Source organism: Cnephaeus nilssonii, assembly GCF_951640355.1.
Source record: "Cnephaeus nilssonii genome assembly, chromosome: 2".
Lineage (NCBI taxonomy): Eukaryota > Metazoa > Chordata > Mammalia > Chiroptera > Vespertilionidae > Cnephaeus > Cnephaeus nilssonii.
In genome coordinates, this window is record NC_137073.1 from 86,334,726 (window position 1) to 86,351,416 (window position 16,691).

Genomic DNA, 16,691 nt, shown 5'->3' on the forward strand with positions numbered 1-16,691 from the left:
TTTCAACTATTATATTTTATACCTACTATATCTTTGTTTTTTAAATATTATTTCTTTTTACTATTATCAATTTCTTACCTTATGTTTTTAAAAATATTTTTCTTATTTACCTTAAATATGCTGTCTGTCCTAATACTTCTGCTTCAGATGTTATAAGCTTAGAGTTTTTCCTTTTGTGATTTTTAAACTTCTTGGGTATTTAGGGTTGTTTTTTTTTTTTTTGTTTTATTTGTTTGTTTTTGTTTTGTTTTTTTTACTCAGAGCTCACCTTCCCCTTGAAATGACTTAAGTGGCCTCAGGAAGGAAACACATCATCCAAAACCTTTATTTCCATGCATAGCATCCAAAATACACTCACAATTTCCAGCCATACCAAGGGCCAAAAGTCCAAACACTAAGAGAAAAAAGGACAAAACAGTATAAATAGAATCAAACATGATCAAATATTGGATTTACCAAGTATGGATTTTATTTTTATTTTTTTGCTTTAAGTTAACTATTATTATTATGTATATAGAAATATGACAAAATGGACAGTTTCACAGGAGAGCTAAAATATTTTTTTGAAAATACTAGAAATATTATTCAGTAGAAAATATTAGGACAAAGAAATGAAAGCTAGATGGATTAAAATAGAAAAAGAGCATAAAACATATGCAATGAAAATATGTAACATGAATGGATTGGGGTCCAGAAGGAGAGGAGAGAGAATGAAGGAGAAGACGTATTTGAAGAAATGCTGGCCAAGAAATTTCCAAAAGCAATGAAAGACATCAAACCATATATTTGTTAAGTCCTGCAAACATGAAGGAAAATGAATACAGAGAAAACCACAGCTAGGAATATCACAAGCTGTCAGAAATAAAAACAAAATGGAAAATTATAAAAGTAAACAAATTGACAGACAGCTGACTTCTCAACAAAAATGATGGAAGCTTGAAGGCAATTGAATAATGTATTTTAAATCTGGGGAAAAATAACAGCTAACTTAGATTTCTACATCCAGTTAAAAGACTTTTTGAAAATAAACAGGAAGTTGCCCTAGCCAGTTTGGCTCAGTCGATAGAGTGTCGGACTGTGGACCGAAGGGTCCTGGGTCCGATTCCAGTTAAGGGCATGTACCTCAGTTGCAGGCTCCTCCCCAGTCTGGGCCCTGGTCCCCTGGTTAGGCTCCTGCAGGAGGCAACCAATCAATATGTTTCTCTCACATCAATGTTTCTCTCTGTCTTTCCCTTTCTCTTCCACTCTCTCTAAAATAAATGGAAAAATATCCTCAGTGAGGATTAAATAATAATAATAATAATAATTATATGTATATATATATATATATATATATATATATATATATATAGAGAGAGAGAGAGAGAGAGAGAGAGAGCCCTAATATGCAAATAGACCAAACGGCGGAACAACTGAACAACCGAACAACCGAGCACTATGACGTGCATTGACCACCAGGGGGCGTGCACAGAACAAGGCATGTATTGGCAGCAGGTGGCAGAGTGCAGAACATGGCAGGCATCGACCGCAGTAGGATGGTGGAGCAGGTGAGCAGGGGTACCAGACCAAGGCCTGTTGTCATTGGGGTGAGCCTCTGGTGATTACTGAAAATTCTTTGTTCCTGTGTGCTGCGGTCCTGCCTGGTGCTCACACCCGCTGCCAGCACTCCGCTCACACCTGCTGCTGGCGCCAGCCCCAATTGCTCTGTGCCATCAGCCGGTGCAAGCAGGGCTGGTGGGAGCGGCAGCAGTGGGAGTGGGGCTGCCAGCAGACAGGGGACTGGGGGCCACAGCGGGAGGGGCCAGGCGGTGGCACAAGGATGGGCCGAGACCCACTCCTGTGCCAACTGCAGCCTTGCAGCCCACAGTTCCTTTCAAGGTGCACGAATTCATGCACTGGGCCCCTAGTAAATAAATAAATAAACAAACAGGAAGTTAAGATATATTTAAATGAACTAAAATTGAGAAAATTTGTCAGCAGTGATGTTCACTAAAATAAATAATAAAAATTTTCAGACAGAAGGGGAATTGTCCCCCCACCCCACCACCACCACCAATCTTGTGGTTTTAAAAAAAACAACAACATAGAAAATGAAGGAAATTGTGGAAAACAATAGAAAAGTTCAATGTGTGGCAAACCCCAGATGACTACTGGCTGAATGCAACAATAATCTCTTGTAGAATTTAAATATATGTAAAATTAGGATATAGCACAATAGCACAAAGGCTGGGATAGGTAAATGGGATTAAAGGACTGGAATGAGCTTGAATTGTCCAGGGGGGCTAAAGTGCCAAATATAATATTAAGGATGCATATGAGCTACATCCAACTAAAAATGTTTGCACAGCAAAGAAAACCATCAACAAAATGAAAAAGCAACCCACTGAATGGGAGAGCATATTCTCCAATGATACAACTCAAAACACACACACACACACACACACACACACACACACACACACACACACACACACAAAACCCCTAAACAATCCAATTAAAAAATGGACCAAGGACCTGAATAGACACTTCTTCAAAGAAGACATACAGATGGCCAATAGACATGAAAAAAATGCTCAACATCACATAATAATCAGAGAAATGCAAACTAAAACCAAATGAGATATCACCTCACACCTGTCAGAATGGCTTTCATCAATAAATCAGTAAACAACAAGTGTTGGAAAAGATGTGGAGAAAAAGGAACCCTCGTGCACTGTTGGTGGGAATGCAGATTGGTGCAGCCACTGTGGAAAACAGTATGGATTTACCACAAAAAAATGAAAATGGAATTGCCTCACAACCCAACAATCCCACTTCTGGGAATGTATATAAAAAAAAAAAACACGAAACACTGATTCAAAAGGGTATCTGCACCCCTATTTTCATTGAAATATTATTTACAGTAATCAATATTTGGAAGCAGCCCAAGTACCCATCAGTAGATGTGTAGATAAAAAAGCTGTGGCACATTTACACAATGGAATACTACTCTGTCATAAAAAAGAAGGACCTCTTACCCTTTGGGACAGCATGGATAGACCTGGTGAGTATTATACTAAATGAAATATTACTGTCAGGAAAAGACAAGTACCATATGATTTCACTTATACGTGGAATCCAGTGAATGAAATAAACTAACAAACAAAATAGAAACAGACTCATAGATATAGAGATCAGATTGACAGCTATCAGAGGGTTGGGGGCTGAGGGAAAGAGGTGAAGGGATTAAGCAAAGAAAAAAACAGCTCATAGACATAGACAACAGTATAGTGACAACCAGAGGGAAAGAGGGTAGGGAAGGAAGAGGAGGGTAAAGGGGAGGTAAATGGTGATGGAAGAAGAGTTGACTTGGGGTGGTGAACACACAATATAATATGCAGATGATGTATTATTGTACACCTGAAACCTATATGATTTTATTAACCAATGTCACCCCAATAAATTTAATTTAAAACAATTTTAGGAAAAGAATGCATGTGGGAAATAATTAAAAGAATAATAAAAATCTAATATGAAGATAATAAAAAGATATTTGATTAGTCAGATACTGGCAGAGAAGGATGAAAAAAGAACAGAGGAGACCACTACAAAGCAAACTGTCTTGTGGTAAATTTAAACACAAATATACCATCAGTGACACTAAAATAATGTAATCATTATTTCATCACATCATTAAATTACATTAATACCCTAATTAAAAAGCCAAGAATGTCAGACTGGATTATAAAAATAAAAACAAAACAAACTTCATTTCTTCAGATGACACGTAAATATAAGTACATAAACACGCAAGGATGGGAGAAGGTACACCATGCATGCAAATAGACACAAATCAGTAGAAATACTGAAGATTTGAAAAACATGATTAAACAAATGTGACCTTGTTGACATGCACAGAACCCTGCATCTAAGAGATACTGCAGGATACACTTTTTCTCCAAATGCATAGGTATCATAAACCCAAATTGATGACATGTTGAGCCAGTAAAAAGCCTCAACCACTTGTTAAGGGTTGAGAGCATAGGCAGAATAGTCTATGACCACAGTGAAATCGAAAATAACAAGATACATGGTAAACTGAAAGCAACAAATAAACAAATAAGCCCTGGCTGGTGTTGCTCAATGGTTAGGGCGTCAGCCTGCACACTGAAAGGCTGTGAGTTCTATTCCCAGTCAAGAGCATATACCTGGGTTGCAGGTTTGAACCCCAGCCTGGGTCAGGGGCAACCAATCAATGTATTTCTCTCACATTGATCTCTCTCTCTCTCTCTCTCTCTCTCTCTCTCTCTCCTCCCTCCTTCTCTCCCTTCCACTCTCGCTAAAAAAATCAACGTTAAATAATAAAAAAGTATGCTGAACAATTTATGCCAATAATTTTGACAATTTAGATAAATTAAACAAAATGTGAAAAACACAACTTGACAAAATGGATGCAAGGGCAATTTAATAGTCTGCATAGTCCTTTTAAAAACATGAACACAAATATGCTCTAAAAATTAGCAAATCACAGTCAACAGAATAGAAACTGCAGCACAGCTAACTGAGGTACAATGCAGACAGGCAAGCATGGTAAAACATTAAAAAATAAATCAATATATATCACATGTAATCAAATGAAATAAAAAATAACCCTCTCAACAGATGCAGGGGGAAAGCTCTGTAAAACTCAACTCCCATTCATTACAACTCTCAGAAATGAAAGAAAAGCAAGTACATTCCTTTATATAATGAAGACTCTCTACAAACATCGTGCAGAATGCTGAATGAAGGGCTGTGGCTACCAATTTTTACCACTTTAATTAAACATTCTCCTCGAGGCTCCTTCCAGTGCAACAAAACAAGTAAAAGACACAGAAAGGAGGAAATAATATTACCTTTAATTTTTGATGGCACATAGAAAATATAAAGGAATCTGCAAACAACTATTAATTGATACATGATTTCATTAAGACCATGATTTCTAGTCCGGGGACGAGGTCCATCCAGGGGTCGGCCTGGATCTGCCGGTGGTCACCCCTCATCCTCTTGACAACAACACAGATTCAGCTAACAAGACATGTGACCTGGATGGCCCCAGACTTGCCATGTCTGGCCCATCCACGCGGGGGGGTGGGGGGGGTGGCTCTCGGGGGAAGGGATGTGTAGCGGACAGCTCCTCATGGAGCTCTGTGGCTGCTCCCGGGGACCCAATTTCCTTTCAGGTTCTTGCTTTTGACTTTCTTATTTTCCATGCATTTACCAAAACACTGCCAAGACACCCCTCATTTACAGCAAGTATGACAAAAGAAGTTTTCAGCCACCTTCCCTCTCCCCCTCCCAAGGCCATTCGCTGAGAAATCGCGGTTCCATGGCCTGCACATCAGATGCCCGCCTTGTTTTCATGGGCTCTGCCTTTTAAAACAGGAGCAAGTCAGAAACGTTCGGGTTTACTTGATATGTTTTCTTTTCCTCTTGACTTTGGTAGGAATCGTTTCTTATTACTGCAATCGATATTTAATAAACACTACGGTCGGAGGGAAATACCAGGCTGCTCACCGTGAGAGCTGAAGAGGCGTGAGGCAAACGGGGGGCCGGCAGGAACAGCATGCCAGCGCGTAGTCTGTAAAAACAGTGGAGCCGGGAATGTTGCAGAATAAAGGATCCGATTGTGCCTTATTTATTTCTCTTACACTGTCTTGGCTGGTGTCTCGTTAAATGCTTTCCTGGAAAACAATGCATTCTTCTCTCTGCGCGCTGCGGACATCCCCACGGCTCGGCTCGGCAGGGGCCCTCTGTGGAGCCCAGCGCCCAGCCTGTGGGGGCCCTGGAGCTGGCATCCCGTGACGGATGAGGTGGACACGCAGGGCAGCCTCTGCAGGACCCCAGCACCTCTGCTCAGGGCCCCACTCAGGGCCGAAGCAGGGGAAGGGGTGCTGGCCCTCGCTCCCCGAGAGTGTGGCATTGGTGCAGGGAAGGCAGAGGCAGTGACACAGAGCAGAGCTGCTGGTGACGAAGACCCCGCCGCCCGTAAGTGGAGCAGGAAGGTGTCTGCAATAACTGGTCCCGAATGAACGGACGATCTGCATGGGATGGAGGAATGAGCCGTGACCCCTCCTTCACATCAAACCAAAAATAAACGTACGATGGATCATGGACCTTCATGGGAATGTGAAAAACACAAAACTTCTGAAAGTAAATGAAAATATGCTTATGACCCGGGGGCAGATCTCACAATAGGACGCACCCACCATAAAAGAAAATCTGGATCAAGGGGACTTTATTCAAGTTAAGGACGTCTGCTCATCTGAGAGCACCATTGGAGGGAGGAGTCCAGCCCCGTCTGGGGAGATGTTAGAACTGACAGGAGACGTCCGGAGCCTGGACTGAGGAGAGAGACGGCCGACTTAAAAGCAAAGGCCTGACCTGGCACGTCCCCAGGGAGGACTTCCAAGCGACGATCAAGCATGTGGGAAGGTGCTTGTCGATAACGCTAATAACTGAAACCACAGAAAGCCAACTCCGCAAATGCTGGACGGCTGGTGTGAGGAGGCTGGGGGAAGGGGAGAGTGCCAAGAACAGGGGCCAAGGACAGAGGGCCAAGGACGGGTGGGGGCTGGGAGAGGACAGGGCTCAAAGACAGTGATGTTCAGAGAAAAAAAGGTACTCTGCTGGGCACATCCACCAAAGCTGGACACCTGCCCATCCCTGGGCTACATCCCCCCAAGGCTGACACCCAGAGTAAGTGTGTGGAGGCCAACAGGCCAGCACAGATGTCCCAGACACTGCGTCAACCACAGCACCACGTGGAATTGCCCCCAGGTTGGTCAGCCACAGGATGGAGAACGTCACGTCACAGGGGGCAGCCTCCCAGAGTCCCCAGGGTGGAAGGAGGCTGGCCAGCGGACAGAGCGGCTCTGCTTTGGAAGCTGAGAAACAGTGGGCACTGGAATGGAGTGGGGATATTTGGGCCAGGCACTGACTGAGAGGGACCTCCTGTCTGTCCTGATTTGGGAAGATTATATCCTATATAACAAAAGGCTCATATGCAAGTTGACCGAAAGGCGGAACGACTGGTCACTATGATGCGCACTGACCACCAGGGGACAGACGCTCAATACAGGAGCTGCCCCCTGGTGGTCAGTGCGCTCTCACAGTGGGAGCGCCACTCAGCCAGAAGCCAGGCTCATGGCTGGGGAGTGTAGCGGTGGTGGTGGGAGCCTCTCTCGCCTCCAAAGCAGCCGCTAAGGACGTCTGTCAGTCAGATATCCCCCAAGGGCTCCCGGACTACGAGAGGGAGCAGGCCAGGGTGAAGGACACCGCCCTCCCCCCCCCCCCCCCAGTGCACAAATTTTGTGCACCAGGCCTCTAATATATATAGTTATAAACCTACTCTTGCCCCACCCTCTGTGTGTGTGTTTATATATTAGCCAAACTCCGCAGGTAGGAGCTGCGTGCCCTCCTGGATGTGGGCTCCCTCAGTATAAAGGACACACAAGTGCACAGTGTTTGCTGGTCCTGCTCCCAGGTGACTGCACATACATTCCCGGGAACCCACAGGTGTGTCTGGGTGGGGCCAGCGCCCCTGGGGTGAGGGGGAGGGTTCTGGCAGGCGCTCCACACAGAGAGCCCTGACTCTGGTTTCTTCCCTCGGGTTAAAGTGATTGGGAAATAAAAACACAAAGTGAAAACTTTCTCAGGGAACATTTGGTCAACCGCTGGTTTTCAAATGCGATGACAGCAGCCGACCTGGGCTTCCAGGGCCTCAGGTAACTGCCTGCTCTGCTGGTGCCAGAGCCCTGATGCCCAGAGCCTCCCCCGGGTGTGTGGGAAAGAGCATTCCCCAGGGAAGAGGGCTCATCGCACACGCCGGCCCCGGGGCAGCCGACGCTGGCTCTCCCTCTCTCTGTCTCTGTCTCCCTCTGTCTCTCTGTCTCTAGATCTCCCTCTCTCTGGCCGCCCCCCCCCCCCCCCCGACTCCTACTGTCTTACCTTCACACACGCTTTCTGGGGAAGCTGGGCAGGATGGAGTCAGCGGCAGGAGCTATGATGACAGGTGTGGGCGAGAAAGGGAATGAGGTTTGGCAGAAGGGGAAACCCATGATTTCCTGAATCTCCTCAGAGGAGCTTTGATCTCTGGGGTGAGGCAGGGTCAAGACATCCCAGTATATTTTCAAACGTCCCCTTTGCTCCAGTCTGAGTACAGACGGGATGCCAGGCAGAACAACAGCCCTCATGGACGTCAGGTCCTAATCCCCAGTCCTGGGAGTGGCTGTTAGGTTATGGGGCCCGGGGGCACCAGGTTTACTGACCAGTCAGCCTTGAGGTGGGGACGTGATCCTGGGTTATTCAGGTGGCCCAGTACAACCACAGGGGTCCTTACAAGTGGAGGGTAAGCAGGACATGGAGAGTCCAAGAGATGCGGCTTGGGGAGCACTCAGGTATGATGCTGGCTCTGAGTGGGGGAGGATCACCATGGCCTGGAGTAGCTGGAAAAGGCAGGGAATGAATGTTCCGTCAGCTCCCAGAAGGGCCAGCCCTATGCACACCGCAGCCGAGCCCGGGAGACCCCTTGGGACGGTGGTCTCCAGAGCTGTGAGGTGAGGCGTGCTGGGGCTGTCACAGCTCAGGAGGAAGGGAGGAAGGGGTGGGCTGGCACAGGAAGGGGCAGTGAGGAGGGGCCGGGGTCTGGGAGCAGCTGATGTGGAGGGAGAAGACACAGGTCCCCCAGTTAAAAACTCAGGGGGGTAGCTCCACAGGAAGGGCCTGCAGGATGGCCTGGAGGGAGGGGTGTCGTGGGGTATTTTCTTCAGCAGCTTAGCCATATTTTGTCAAAATAACCCAGTGAAGAGTCTCCCTAATGAGAGAGACTTCTCTCATAAGTGAGGATGGCCGGCTGCTTTCTTGGGAAAACAGAGCATTTGGGGACAACTACATTAGAGCATGAAATCCTTCCAGCAGGTGCAAATGCCGGGGGCCTGCCCTACCCTATGGTCCTGCAGTCGGAGGAGATGCAGACCCCCCACGCCCATTGCAGGTGGCCACATCTCTCTTCCTATTTAATTTGGGGTCACAGCCCTAGCTGGTTTGGCTCAGTGGATAGAGTGTTGGCTCGAGGACTGAAGGGTCTCAGGTTCGATTCTGGTCAAGAGCATGTACCTCAGTTGCTGGCTGGATCCCCTGTCCGGTGGGGGCACGTGCAGGAGGCAACCAATCGATGTGTCTCTCTCAGATTGATGTTTCTCTCTGTCTCTCCCCCTCCCTTCCACTCTCTCTAAAAAAAATCAATGGAAAAATAACCTTAGGTGAAGATTAACAACAACAAAAAAAGGGTGGGTTGCCATGACCTGAAGCTCTGGGGTCCTCGCTCCGTCTACCCAGGGCGAACTTACTCTGTGCCACCAAGATGAAGTGTCACCTCTCTTCCCTCTCTGTCTTTCATGGTTGTCAGGTCTTCATCCAAAGCTTGCAGGGATGCTGACCAGCAATATCCAAATGATGCCACCGCTTCTCTTCCCCCTTCACTCCAGCCAGGGAGGGCAGGGGACCCCCTCAGCAGACCCGGAAACCTTCACCAGCCAATCCTGCCGGCACTTCCTCCTCTTCCAGATGTCCCCTTTGCCTGCAGATGCTGGGTTCAGCCCACGTGCCCTGCTCAGCCTCCACTCCCGGTGACTGGGCTGGCCGGGCTGCACCATGTCCTGCAGAAGTGGGTGAACACAATTGGGCTCCTGGGACACGTGGGGGAGGCTGGAAATAAGTGTCATTTTAAAGAGAAGCCCCCTTCCACGAGGGCTAAGATGCGTGTCATTTCCAGTCTGGAGAGGAGGTTTGCAGTAAAGCATCCAGCAGCTCTTCCCGCAGGTGAGGGGACACGGGAACATAAAAGAGAAGCCACCAGGCACCTGCTGGGGCCCGACCGCCCTGGGCTCCCCCTGTGTCCTCCAAGCCCAAAAGTAGCCATTCACAGCTCCTCCAAAGGGGAAACCACCCCAGGAAGACAAAAGGGATGTGTTGTCGCTGGTCTTTGGCAAGCCGACTTCCTTCTTCGTCCTGCCAACCCTGCGGAGAAGAGCTCTGGAGCGTGGGGACTGAACTACGCCCCCTCCCCAGGTAATGTCCTTCAGAGCAAGTGGGCCGCGCGGTGTGCAGGGCCTGGGCCTCCGGGCCAGGCTTCTGGTGGTGACCGCTCCCTTTACCTGCTGTCTCTAAGCAGTCATTCCCCTCAGGGAAGGTTGAGGTAAGGAACAGAGAATCATATGCATTCCTCTCCTCCAGCTTGTGTTGATTCGGAGCCACTCGTGTCTTCAGAGACAGACAGAGGCTCTGTTTTCCCTCTTCTTATTGAAAGAAGACTTAACACTTTCACAGAAAGTCTTCCCTGGAAAAGCGGCTGGCTTTGTGCGGCTGATGGATAAGAGCCCCTCGAAAATGTCTCCCACATTGGCCACGGGGAGGCAGAACTAGGGGCCAGGGTTCCAGCCCCTGATGGAGAAGCAGCGGGTCCTTTTGGTGCCAGAGTCCGGGCGGGAACAGTTAGCCTGAAACCCGACCGCTTGGATCAGACGTGCTCCCTGTTTTCTCATACGACCCCTCTTGTACCGAGACATAGAGGTCAGTTTTCAACACAGACTTCGGGCCATTATTTCTTTAGAGCGAAACAAATAAGACAATACCAAGCCAAGACATTAAAGCCCGTTGGTCCCCACGGATGAGTCTCTAAAGAAAACAAAACCAGACGCGCCCAGTCTCCGCGTGGTCACCAACAGGACTCCATAAAGTTCCCTCTCTCTCTCTCTCTCTCTCTCTCTCTCTCATTTCCACTTTCCCCAGGCCTCCCTGGTGGAGTCTGCTGCCCTGGAGCTGCAGAAGTCAGTCGCCTCAGAACCAGAGGGGACTGCTGGAGGACTAGTTAATCAGTCAGCCAGTTAACCAGTCCTTGGAGTGAACGCTGCACATACGTTTCTCACACAAGTGCTTCCGGGTTGGCCGGGTGCACTCTCTGCCATCTGTCTCTCCTTACACTTGTGATTAAAAAAAATAAAAATCCCCATCTATTAAAAAGCATGTGTTTGTTGTAAAAAAAAACACACGAAAGTTCAGAACTGAAACAAAGGTCTCCCATCCTCCTTCTAATAGAAGCAACTTCTGTTAGCAATTTAATGTGCATCTTGCAGGCATTTCCCACGCGTCTACAGATAGGGCTGTTTTTGTACAAATGGAATCATGGCAAAAATATGCTCTGAGACTGGCTCTGTTTCTCATTTAACAGTAAGTCCTGGACATTGTCCCACTGCTGTCTGCTCAGAGCTGGACCGTTTTTAGAGGCTGCATAGTATTCCGTCACGTGGAGGTGATCACTGCACTCACGTTGCCATTGGTGGACATTTAGGGTGTTTCCAATGATTTCAACTATTCGAAAGCCGGGCTGCAATGGGACACAACGCACACACCTGTACACACACACACACACACACACACACACACACACACAAGCGTGTCTGTAGGAAAATGCCCCATGCTTGGTGCCCTGACCCAAAAGATAAGCACATGGTTCTCAGTGTGGAACACCTCAACATGACTAAGTTACCACATTCTCATCGCAAATGTTCCACCCAGAACCCAGGTGCCCACTGTGCTCACAGGTGCTCCAAAGGCCCCTTCCTCCTACTCCACAGTCTCATCCAGGGTCAGCCCAAGACGCGAGTTCTTAGGACTCGATCCACGAAACACCTCAGGGGGCTGCACACAGTCATCAGGGAGACCAGAGCTGAGCTGAGGACACTGGCTTTCTGAGAGGCTGCGGACGCCCAGCCTCCGCACGGTCGTGAACAGGGCTCCATAAACCGGAACTGCCCTGGTGTCACCACTCCAGCCGTCCCACTTCCATCAATGTTACCCACGAAATAAAACCCAGTCTCGCCTCCTTCCTGAAGCGGCTCCCGCATCCAGCAGGTGCGACCCCAGGGGGGTCCGCAGGTCTAGGAGCTCTTCGGGCTGCACAGCGGGATCGGGAGGCCTTTAACAAACAGGGGCACGGCTCTGTCAGGGGGACCCAGGCACGGGGACGGCCAGGTGCCGGGTCAATTCTAACGGGCGGGGCTGAGAGGCCCTCGCTCCTGGGGATCTGGCTGGCCTCACGACAGGCGGTCCCCACCCAGGACTCTGCTGGCCCGGGAGCTGCAAGTCCCCTGGAAGCAACGGAGCCCGCTCCCCGGGGAAACGCTGGGAGCCTGGCGGCTCGCGTGGGCTTTGCCCTGCGTGTCATGTTGGTCCCCCACCCTCAGCAGGAAGGAGGGACAATCACCCTGGCATCTCCGTGAGGCTGTTCTGGCCACAGCGGACGGCCCCTTCAGCTCCAGCCCTATGGTCCCATTTCAGTCTCTTTCCTCCTTTATGTGCAAATTCTTCTAGGGAGGCGCTTATCGGTGGTTCCCAGAAACTGGTAATGAAGTCGTGTCTCCCCCCTTCCTCGCCGCCTGTGGTGAAAACAAGAGAAACGGAGCCCAGGATGGTCTTCCCGGAAGGCTAACGGGAGTTCAGGGAGAGGCTGCCTCCACTCGGAGGAGGTTCTCACCACTCTCGCCAGGAGGGGCCACGACCTGCCTGTGCACCCCACGCAGAGGGCTCCCCGAGGGACTGTCTTCCCAAACCAAGGGGGACCCAGCCCCCTGGGACCTGGCAGGGGAGCGGAGCACAGCGGAGAGGCCCTGCCTGGCTGGGACTGGGTTAGAAGAGCTCCCCCCCCCCACCCCCCCACCCCCCCCCCCCCCCGCCTCCTGGGACCTGTGCTGAGAGGCCTGGGCATCCCCCGCAGGTGAGCAGTGTCCGTGCCCTCTCAGGCCCCTCTCGGAGCCTGAGCCCACGCCCTCACACAGGTGTGGGCCATGAGAGAAGAAGGGCCCTCTCAGGGGCCAGATAAGCTCAGGCGAGGCAGCCTTGGCTTCTTTCGTCCTGCTTGCTGATGGTTATCTTGTTTCATCCTCAGCCCATCTTTTGGCTGAAGATTGCCATAATTACACCCATTACAAGGATGAAAAGGGAGAGGGACCCACCCAGAGTCACAACACTAAGCAGGGTCCCCGCACCAGGTCTTCACAGGGGCCCCAAGGGGCTGAGAAACATGGATGTGTGGGACCCCCACGGACCCATGACTCAGAGTCCTGGAAATCCAGCCGGGGCCTCGCTGGCAGCCACGGCAGGGAGGACCTCAGTGAAGTGAGCGCAGCCTCCAACCCTCATTGAGTAACCCAGACCCCCCCTCCCACCACCACCAGGCTGGGCTGCGGGAGCAGGCGCCCATTGGCCTCAGGCCTGGCGGGCATTTCCCACGTCATATCATATTGATACAGTATTTACAGTGAAGCCTGGGAAGACTGGAATCCTTGCCTGAGGTCCCTGCTCCCCCACAAGGTGCATTTTAGGAGACAAGAGACCCTCTGTGGCTCCCAGGAACCTGGAGCCCCAAGAACCTTCAGGATCAGGGCTGACCACACCTCTGGACCCCCTGGGCCACCCAGCAGTACCCCCAACCCCATGCTTGGGGTCGCTAGACAATTGGAGTGGTGACAAAGAGGGGCACAGCTCTGTCAGGGGGACCCAGGCACTGACAGAGCTGAGTCACTGCCCCGTGTCCCTCCCCTGGCCAGGCCTGCCTCCCCCACGGTCATCAGAGACCCAACTCAGCTACCCTCGCCTCTCTCAGCAGAGGCTTTCCAACTCTCAGCTGGCCATCCCCACCTCATACCCCTGGGGCAGGGACCTCGTTCTTCCCCCGACCCCCCGTGACCAGGGGAGGGTGCCAGCTTCCTTAGGGGCTTGGAGAGAGAGCTGCTCCCCACCCCAAAGAGGCAATAGTGAATCCCACCTGGCAGAGAGTTCACCCAGGCTAGCACACGTGGCACAGACAGTACAGCTGTGGGCACAGACGTGGGCGTCAGGCGATTCACGTCTCAGGCATGTCCTTCAGGCCAGGGGTGACTGGGCTGTCCGGCCCCCAGGAAGCATGTCCTCCTCTTAGAGACAAGGTGCCCCACCCTGCCCACCCCCACCCCCACCCCCTGGGTCTTGGGAGCACTGATGTGATAATGAGAAGGCTCTGAAAACCCGCAAGGATGCCGATTTGTGAGGGAAGGTGTGGCTGTAGCACAGCCCTTCTCTTTGAAAGTGCTGAGAACTGATTTTATCGGCAGGCGAAACTGTCCTGGAGGCTCCATGATGCAGACGGGAGAATGCAGGACACAGGCGAGCCCCCCCCCGCACCCCCCACACCCCCGCTCTGCCTTCCCAAGGGCTGCCCAGCGACCTGGAGGATGCAGGGCGGTCAGGGGCTCTGGGCCGGACTCGAGCTGTAGCTGCTCTGGGCCAGAGCTGGTCTCAGCTCCTGGTGCATCCCCTGTTCCCGTTATCCCTCTCTGGGCTGCGGTGGATGGAAGGCTGCAAATATCTCTTCCCACACAGGCTTTCCCTGGGGTGAGGACGCTCAGGGGCCCAAGGTCAGGGGAGGGCAGAGCAGGGTGTCCAGAGTCCCTGCAAGCCCACCCCACAGGCACAGGGTAGGTGGCTGACCACCACTCAGACATGACGTCACGGAACCGGGAGGATACCAAGGAAAGACATAGTTCTAAGATACAGTATTTTGTTTTGTTTTTTTCTTTTTGGTAATCCTCATCCGAGGATATTTTCCCATTGATCTTCAAAGACAGTGGAAGGGAAGGGTAGAGACTGGGAGAGAAGCATCAATGTGAGAGAGACACATCCATGGGTTGTCTCCCGCATGCACCCCGACCAGGGTGAGGGATCAAGCTTGCAACTGAGGTACGTGCCCTTGACCAGAATCCAGCCAGGAACCCCTCAGTCTGCAGGCTGACGCTCTATCTCCTGAGTGGCTAGGGCCAGTTTTTTGTTGTATTTTTATGGAGAAAGGGACCTCTGAAGGCCAAAGTGCCTGGGACTCACGGGTCCCCCAAGGTCCTGCAGGCCCCTGTTCGGGGCCAGGGAGCAGGACAGCTTGATGACGTGCTCCAAGGGGAGGCCTTGCTCAATGGACAAATGCACTTGTCATTTTCTAAGCTGGCATTCCAGCCCCTCCTTCCTGAGCTCAAGCAGTGAGTGCACCCCAAAATCTCAGAGTTGGGTCCATAGTGAGGTCCCCACCCTCAAGCTCCTCTCTCCTCCCCAGCCCACATGGAGCTGGAGATGTGGGGAAGCCTGTTGCTGGTGCCCGGGAGGTTGGCAGGACACTCGGGACACCCTGTGACCGTAGGTGGATGATGGTCACAGACCCACGTGGGCTGAGCAGAGGGACGCGGGCATCACCAAGGCGTGTGCATCTTCGCCGAGCTGAACTCCTTATGCTGCTGGGAGGCACACAGTGACAAGAGGCTGAGCGGCCAGGCCTGGAGGCCTGAGCTGAGGGAGGTCTGGAGGCCCCTCGTGCTCCTTGAGGCACCAAGGAGCCCACTGCGAGCTCCTCTCAGACAGAGTCCAGGGAGCTGAGCAGAGCAGGGACTGGTGTCTCACCGTGCAGGTGGACGGAGCTGTGTGCCCAGTGGCCAGGGACGCAGCCACAGCTATGCCCAGTGGAGAGGCCGGGAGACCAGGTGAGCCCTCCTGGGATCCCTGAATTCTGAGCACCGTGCGGTAGCCTCCGATAAAGGCCCTCTCCGAATCTGTGACTCTGTGCTTTCCACACATTGGGGCATGTGGACAGGCTTTCCACAGACATGCCTGGGTGGGGTGCCCAGAAGAGGAACGAAGCCTGTGTTCTTTCCTGACAGTCAGCACGAGGCTTGGGAGGGGCCTGGGTACCGGCTGGATGGAGCAGCATTGATCATGGAAACAAGGAACAGACCCCCTCAGAGGCCTGGATGTCTTTCCAAGGAGCAGGTGGGGGTCGCTGGCTGAGGTGTTGACACCACCAGACAGAGAGTGACCAGGACGCAGGAGCAATAAGCAAAGCCTAGGGGCTGGCCCAGCCCTGTTAGCTGCCCTCACACTTACCAGGAAGTGTCTGCCTCCATGCAGCACCTCCTATCATCATCTCCTCAGGCACAGGGGTGCACACTGACCAGGAGGGCTACCTCGGCCCCATCTTCCTGCCCTGCCCCCAGGCCCTTCCACAGGACCCTCCTAGCAAAAGCTTCTTCTCCAGATTCTGAGTGTGGATGGGGCTGCCTGAAGCTGCCCTGGTCCTGCCTACACCTGAGGAGGAAGTCCATGGTCATCTGGCTGAGAGACCTCCCAAGTGCCTTGGTGGGTGGGTCCCCTGCCCATTCGCCCCACGTTAGTCTCACCTCCGCCCATCTGTGCCTCTACTACTTTTGAGGCTTAGGGAATAGAGTTTCTTTCTTTTTTAAAAAAATATATATTTTTATTGATTTCAGAGAGGAAGGGAGAGGGAGAGGAAGATGGAAACATCAATGATGAGAGAGAATCATTAATCAGCTGCCTCCTGCATGTCCCCTACTGGGAATCGAGCCCGAAACCCTAGCACGTGCCCTTGACCGTAATCGAACCCGGGACCCTTCAGTCTGCAGGCTGATGCTCTATCCACTGAGCCAAACCAGCCAGGGTAGGAATAATTTCTTGCAGTCAAGAACTTTCCAGCACCATGGGAGTCCCGGGAACGACTGGCTATGCCCTGCCTCCTGGCTGCAGCCCTGTGGGCAGAAAATAAAAAATTAAGACTCAAAGAATTCAAAGGTATGCCACCT